Genomic DNA, 8535 nt, shown 5'->3' with positions numbered 1-8535 from the left:
AGGAAGCTGATTTTGAATGTCACATATAAATGTGATAAGACCTAATTAGAAAACTAAAGCTACCAAGGGAAGTGCATGGACATAACCTCCCGATGGGTCTGTCCTATGGCAGGGTGGTCCCAGAGAACTGGGAGGCTTCTTATAAGGTTTTACCATCGTTTGACCCTTAGGTATGGTTAGGTTAGAATCCGATTCATGCCATTTTATGGGACCGAAATGGGACTATGCCCTATGGGCAGAGAGGTTGAGCAGTGCATCCCTCTCGTTTCCTATTCTCTTTGAACCAAGTGCAGTGTAGATCGGCTTTGGATTGGATATCTCTGTGTAAAGTAGAATGTCCAAGACCAACGTTAGAGCCCCTAAAAACCTAGATTTTAGGTCCATCCTAGTGGGGTTGACCGTGAACGTTCTATTGTGAGGCGGACTCAGGAAACCCTGGGCGATAAACCTCAAAACATTCCATGGGAGTACCAAGCGGCGACGCTTAGATTCATTTCTCGATGGATCTCTAATCCTCGATGAGTTTGTTAATTATCAAAAAAATAAATTCAAGCTACTTGTTGAAATGAATTCATGCATATGTCTATGCCTCAATGAATAGCGGAGATGGCAATTTGTACCTGGATATTCGAATATGAATTATCCATACTCAATGTTGTATTTGTATTCGCAGAAACGCCTTGGCTGATGGCTCCATTGTTGGATGCGATTAGACTCACAGGGAGACGAGGAGAAGAGCAACGCGTGTGGTCACCCTCTAAGGAGGGGAAGGGCTTCCTCTTCTTCTTCTTCTTTTTCTTCTTCTCTTCTTCTCTCTCTCCCTCTCTCTCCCTCTCCCTATCTTTCTCTCTTCTTTTTCTTCACTCCCTCTCTCTTCCTCTTCCTATCTCTCTCTTCCTCCTCTTCTCCTCTCTCTCTCTCTCTTCTTTTTCTTCTTTTTTTCTCTTCTTCTTCTTCTTCTTCCTCTCTCTCTCTCTCTCTCTCTCTCTCTCTCTCTCTCTCTCTCTCTCTCTCTCTCTCTCTCTCTCTCTCTCTCTCTCTCTCTCTCTCTCTCTCTCTCAGTGGTAACAGGGCAAGGAGGTGATATCCCCCCTTTTCTACGATTGGGGGGGGGGGGGGAACAATAGTGGGGGTGGCGGTGACTACTACCTTTTTCATGGCAGTGGGCTCGCAGTCTTGCAACTGGCCATGACTGGTTATGCTGGACTCATTTCTCCCTCTCGTCGTCATCATCGTCCTCTCCCACTTCTGCTTTGTCTTCGTTGGCTTCTTCTCCCACCAGCGTCAACTGCCGTCCTCGTCCTCTTCCCCCCTCAGCCCCTATCGACGACGACAGGGGGGATAATAGTAATTTAAAAAAATCAAAAACATAATTTATTTTGGGAGGGGGGAAAGGTGGTTCCCACGTGGGTGGAACATTACATCAATCCACTATGCACATACACATTCACATGCATGCATGTATTTACACTCCACCCTTTCCTAAATATTTCACACGTGCTTTATTTGCACATCTTGTAATACTGCAATTGAGTGAATGCCTATACCCAATCTTCTTCACTTGCATATTCCTCTCTCTTTCTCCTCTTCTCTCTCATCCTCATTTCATTGCACTTGTAGATAAACACAATGAAATAATTTTAAAAGTACGCATTCATCATGCATATCAAATATCAATCGAGTTTCATTGTTGGAGGGTGGAATTGGTGATCTCCCTAACAAAGTCTAGGACTGAACCATGGAAGCATGCTAGCTCGGTAGGGAAGCATGTGCTGCAAGAGCTCAAATAGGGGTGGGCATATAAACACATTGAGTGGGTTCCTTTGCATCTTCTCCATGCTATCATCCACAAAATAGTGTCACTGTTGGGCTAAATTGCAGCCAATCAATGTCATCAAAACATTTCAAAAAAATGGACTTTGTGTAACTCCCTTTGAAAAAAGTGGTTGTGGAAGTTGCTTTGCACTTGCCTTATCCATATTGAAATACAAAGTTTGGTGCTTGCTTTGATAACTTCACACATTCACTTCTAATCAGTTAGACTAGCTCACTTAAGTTATCTTCCTTCGTGGAGCTCTAAATGGCAATGTCAAACAATGTAGATATTTTCTTCAAAAACCTTGCAAACGCACCGCCCTGGCTACAAAATCACCCAATACCTACCCTCCTCCAAGAGCTTCACTAGTTATGATTCCTTTTGCTTTGGTTGCCTATGTAGAAGCACCCCATTCATATCAAACATAATTAATTTTTTGGTTGTGGGAGGTAGCTATACATGCGCACATGGAAGGGTGAGAACCCACGTATTAGTATGATAAAAAAAGAGCACTATATTACAGTCAAATATTGTACAAGTTTATGTAAACATGTTACCTTTGCTCTTAGATATCTTCCATCTTCAACAAAGTGATATATACATGCAATTTGTCTATTGAAATTTAGTGCTACTGATACAAGGTCACCACATCCAGCCTTGCAATCTAAAGTGGTATCCCCTTCTTTTGTATACATTTGCAAGAACAAGCTCCAAAAATCCTTGCCACATTGTATGCCACCTATAGTATGTGGTATTCATATAAGGGATTAGGAATTATGAATCTACTAAATGTCTAAAAAACATCTCTACAATAGTTCAACAATATTGGATCTCATAGTGACCTCTTAGTGGGGATCTTATGATATATCTCACACCCACTCATTTGTAGAAATCTTATCTTTGGTGAACTCTGGAGGGATGATTCCATTATAAGCAACATTTGAATGCATGTATGCTAGAATATATATCACATGTACCAACACTTAAAGTATGAAATACTAATTTTAGCAATTGCACTCATTGAATGGAGCTAGTAAGTGTGATATATAGATAGTATCCAGCATGACTATACATGACTTTAAAACTCTCACCTCGCTACCTCTAATGACACAAACAAATGTCTCACAATGAATAGCTAATGCTTACCCAACTTCGCAATGGTGCATTCCGTCTGCTCTAATCAATGTTATGTCATTTAATACCAATTCATTAGACTTGCAATGCATATAATATAGATTAATAAGAATAACCAACGTCCAAGCATGCCCATCAATGTTCAAATTTTCATGTCAAAACTCTCCATGGCCTTTAATATCTTTATGCAATCTACCTCATTTAGCTTTGAGGACGCCAATGTGTATATTCTCTCCTTGTTCAATACACATCTCTGTTAGATATGATCAATGCCCCACCCTCATTAGGTGCTACCAATGATCCATGGTGCTCAAAGTTGTAAGGCCCCCATTATGAGGAGAAGCCAAATGTGAGCCCGGACATTGGTTGAGTCCTGACTTGTATATCAGATGAGGTCTATGTGACCGGATGGCAAAAAGGTGACTGTTGTGGGTCTAATCTTTGGGTTAGACAGAGTGGTTAAGCTGGTAGCAACTCGAGGCACATTGCATTGAGTTGCGTGGTAAGGGAGTTAAAAGGGGCCCCTATTGTGGGGTCCGGGGGCCGCGGAAGCGGCCCCTGGCTGGGGGGTCCCAGGGGGGCCAGCGGCCCCCCCTGGCGGGGGTCCGGGGGCAGCGCCCCCAGCCCGATGGTAAAGGGAATATTCCCTGGAATATTCCCTGGCCGACTAGTGGAGGCTCATATGGTAGGTCGGTCAGCAGGCCGACCTAACGACCTTCGCGGGCTATAAAAGCTAAACCCCTTCGCGGCCATCATTCACTCATCTTTCACCCAGTCAGAGTTGTTGTTCCAGCTAGCCTTAAGCTCTTCGCCTATCTTCTGTCTAGATCGCCATCTAAGCTTCACTCAGTGGAAGCGCACGGGTGGACAGAGCCATCTTTGTATCAGTTGTTTGGAGTTAAAGAATTTTACTGATTCTCCTCTTATCTGTTGTGTACTCTCTATCTCTTTCTCAGATTCTGTTCGCTGCGCCGTGTAATATTTTACATGGTATCAGAGCCCAGGGGGCTCTAGAGATCGGAGAGCGTGCAAGAGGCAAAGGCTTCAACAGCAAAGAGAAACGATGTCGACTCCGGGAAGCAGTTCTGGCGCATTAGGAAGCGGTGCAGGAGGTGGTGCTGCTGTACCGGCTATTCAAACACTGAGGATTCGTCCACCAACCTTCAGCGAAGGCAAGTTAGATGGTACAAACTACACCTTGTGGAAGTTCAAAATTACAACTATCCTTGATTCTTATGAGCTTCTGGAGACTGTGCTGGGGACTGACGCAGAACCACAGCCTATCCCCGACCCATCAAATCCTAGTGTGATGATTCCTCCGAATGCAGATCTTCTACGAGCTTGGAAACGAAGGAATGCAGATGCATTGTGTGCCTTAGTTACAAGCTGTTCTGACAGTGTTTTGACTCTGATTCATCATACAACCAAAGCGTCAGAGGCTTGGAATGTACTAAGGAGTCAGTATGAAACACGAAACCAAACAAGGATTCAAAACTTGGAGAATCAACTAGCAGCGGAGAAGTTTGCTGAAGGAGAGACGGTTGAAGCATTCATCACTCGGATTAAGAATCTGCGCGACCAGATGGCTGGCGCTGGGATACAAAAGACTAGCGAAGAGCTAGCTCGGAGGTGTCTTCGGATTTGTCCACAAAAGTTTGATGGACTAGTAACTGCCCTTAATACTCAGGTGAGACCTCAAGCTTTGACTTTTGAGGAGTTTTGTGCATTATTAATGGAGGAGGAGTTGAGGCTGAAAGCCCGAGAAGGAAGCAACAATGGAGATGCTGCATTCTCTGCCAATGCAAAAGGCAAAGGTGTTTCCTCCACCAAAAATGATGGTGACAAAAAGAAAAAGGGCGGCAAGAAGAGGTTTCAAGGAGAGTGCTTCTACTGTAAGAAGAAAGGACATGCAATTGCAGATTGTCGTGTCAAGAAGGCAGATGAAAAGAATGGTACCCTTAAAACTAAAGGGAAAGAGACAGCCAATACGGCTGAAGCAGAGTTGGAATTATTCATGGCGACCATTGAGGAAGTGTGCTCCTCGGCGCAAGAAGAATCTACCACTGACTCTTGGGTGTTGGATAGTGGGGCCTCCCGTCACATGACCAACAAGAAAGGTCTATACAGTTCTATGCAGCCTCTACAAGAATCCATCACTGTGACGGTTGGAAATGATGCTAAATGCCCTGCTGCGGGCACAGGTACTATTTCTTTTGTTGCTGCAAATGGTGAAGTAAAAAAGCTTTCAAATGTGTTGTATGTTCCCGAAATCAGGAGAAATCTCTTATCAGTTGCTGCCATAACTGATCTTGGTCATGAAGTGAGGTTCAAGAAGACAGGTGCAGAAATTATTAATAGTGCTGGCACAATTGTTGGCAAAGGAGAAAGAAGGAACAACCTGTATGAGCTAAGTGCTCTTACAGCCACCGCTGGAGTGGGCACAAGTAAGCTTTGGCATGAAAGGTTTGGACACGTCGGATTTGCAGTATTGAAGGAGATGCAAAAGCAAGGTATGGTTGCTCACCTACCTACAATAACTGAATTGAAGGAACCATGTGAAGCTTGTATGATGGGCAAGCAACAGAGAAAGGCATTTCCACAAGAAAGCAAGAATAGAGCACATGCTCCTCTAGAGTTGGTGCATGCTGACTTGTGTGGTAAGATGCCTACACAGGCCTTGGGGGGATCTTCTTATTTTATGTTGATTGTCGACGACTACAGTAGGAAGATGTGGGTGTACTTCCTTCGTGATAAGGCTCAAGCTTTTGGTAAGTTTAAAGAATGGCTAATACTTGTTGAGAATGAAACAGGGAAAAGTGTGAAGAAATTTAGAACAGATGGTGGTGGTGAGTTCAACTCAAAGGAGTTTGAAGGCTTTTGCAAGAGCAAAGGGATCAAGCGTCAATTGACGACGCCTCACACACCTCAGCAGAATGGTGTTGTGGAACGCAGGAATCGTACCATTGTGGAGATGGCAAGATGCATGCTAAAGGGCAAGGGATTGCCTAACCATTTTTGGGCTGAAGCTGTTAATACTGCAGTCTACATTCTAAATCGGAGCTACACAAAGGCTCTCAAGGGAAAAACACCTCATGAGGCTTACACTGGTAAGAAACCATCTGTTTCACATTTCAGAATTTTTGGATGTGAATGTTATGCACATGTTCCAGATGAGAAGAGAAACAAGTTACAACCAAAAAGCAGAAAATGTATCTTCTTGGGTTATAGTGATGAGCAGAAGGCTTACAAGTTATATGACCAAGAGGCAAAGAAGATCATCGCGAGCCGTGATGTGGTGTTCAAGGAGGAGCCGCATACAGTGGAGGAGGAGAAGGCAAGGTCTTCCACTTTATCATCAAGCGAAGAAGTAGTCCACTATGAACCTGTCCCGAGAGCTATCCCTATCCTTAAGGAGGAGGAAGCATCATCTTCAGATGATGAGGAAAAAGTTCACCAACCTGACATCACCCCACCGGAAAAGCCATTGCCGCGCTGGGTGAAGCAGCTCTATGACCACAATAATCCTATGCCTGCATCTGTTGAGGAGAAGGCAGACGGACCAAGGAGGTCTCAGAGAATAGAGGAGCAAAGGAGGGCTTCTGCTCACATAGTCAACATGGCCTTGATGGTTGAGATTATGAGAGAAGTAAAGGAGCCAACTGACTTAGAAGAAGCACTTGCAGATCCATCATGGAAGGCTGCTATGCAGGTGGAGTATGACAGCATAATGAAGAATGACACTTGGGAGCTAGTGGATCGGCCAGCAAAGCGGAAGATTATTGGCACCAAGTGGATCTGGAAGGTAAAGTACAAGGCTGATGGTACCTTAGAAAAGTACAAAGCTAGACTGGTTGCCCAAGGATTTTCACAAGTTGAAGGGTTTGATTTTCAAGAGTCATTTGCCCCAACTGCCAGAATGACCACTATTCGCACGGTACTTGCAGTGGCTGCCCACAAGAAGTGGCCAGTGTACCAAATGGATGTTAAGTCAGCGTTCTTAAATGGTGACCTCAAGGAGGAGGTGTACGTGGCTCAGCCACCAGGGTTTGAGGCCCCCCATTCTGAGAACAAAGTGTGTAAACTGAAGAAGGCATTGTATGGGCTGAAACAAGCCCCCAGAGCATGGTACCAGCGGATAGATAGGTTCTTTTTAAACCTAAACTTCAAAAGATGTGCCTCAGATGCTAACTTGTATGTTTACAGGGATGGTAAAAAGTCTGTAGTGATTGTCCTATATTTGGACGACCTTCTTATTACAGGTGACTATGAAGATATGATCAACCAAACTCGAAAGGCTTTGAGTTCTGAGTTTGAAATGACAGACTTGGGCTTGCTGCACTATTGTTTGGGGATTGAAGTCTGGCAAGAGCCAGGAAAGATCTTCATCTCTCAGAAGAAGTATGCATGGGAGATCTTGAAGGCATTTGGCATGACCGAGTGCAAGGAGATAGCTACACCTATGGAGGTGAATGCAAAGTTATCCGTCGAGGATACATCAGCATTAGCAGACATTGGGAGGTATAGGAGGTTGGTCGGCAGTCTGATCTACTTGTGTAACACCAGACCAGATATCAGTTTTGCTGTTGGTGTTTTGAGCAGGTTCTCAAACAAACCTCATGAGAGTCATTGGAAGGCTGGGATGCGGGTGCTCAGATACTTGAAGAAAACTCTTGACTATGGTATCACATACAGTTTCGGAACTTCTCTTGTGGGGAACTGTGACTCAGATTGGGCAGGAGACATTGATTCCAGGAAGTCAGTTTCTGGTTATTGTTTCTCTTTGGGTTCAGGAATTTTCTCTTGGATTAGTAAGAAGCAACCAACAGTGGCATTGTCTTCTACCGAAGCAGAGTACAAGGCAGCTTGTTTTGCTGCATGTGAGGCCGTATGGTTGAGAAGGATTCTATGGCATATGGGAGTGCAGGATGAAGAACCAACTGTGCTGAGATGTGACAATCAGAGTTGCATCGCCATTGCCAAAAATCCAGTGTTTCATGCACGCACCAAACATATAGAGATCCAGTATCACTATGTGCGTGATTTGATGGAGGATGGGATAGTGGAATTGGTCTACTGTCCAACAGAGGAGAATGGAGCAGATATCTTCACCAAAGCACTTACGAAGGATTTGCTTCAAGTTCATCTTCAGAGACTCGGCATTGGGCCGAGGAGATAGTTCACCTATGGGTGGACATTGAGGGGGGGTGTTAGATATGATCAATGCCCCACCCTCATTAGGTGCTACCAATGATCCATGGTGCTCAAAGTTGTAAGGCCCCCATTATGAGGAGAAGCCAAATGTGAGCCCGGACATTGGTTGAGTCCTGACTTGTATATCAGATGAGGTCTATGTGACCGGATGGCAAAAAGGTGACTGTTGTGGGTCTAATCTTTGGGTTAGACAGAGTGGTTAAGCTGGTAGCAACTCGAGGCACATTGCATTGAGTTGCGTGGTAAGGGAGTTAAAAGGGGCCCCTATTGTGGGGTCCGAGGGCCGCGGAAGCGGCCCCTGGCTGGGGGGTCCCAGGGGGGCCAGCGGCCCCCCCTGGCGGGGGTCCGGGGGCAGCGCCCCCGGCCCGATGGTA

This window comes from Lygodium microphyllum, chromosome 25 (assembly GCF_053477565.2).
Source record: "Lygodium microphyllum isolate KBCC chromosome 25, Lygodium_microphyllum_v1.1.10, whole genome shotgun sequence".
Taxonomy (NCBI): domain Eukaryota; kingdom Viridiplantae; phylum Streptophyta; class Polypodiopsida; order Schizaeales; family Lygodiaceae; genus Lygodium; species Lygodium microphyllum.
Note: the sequence above shows the minus strand (reverse complement) of the source record.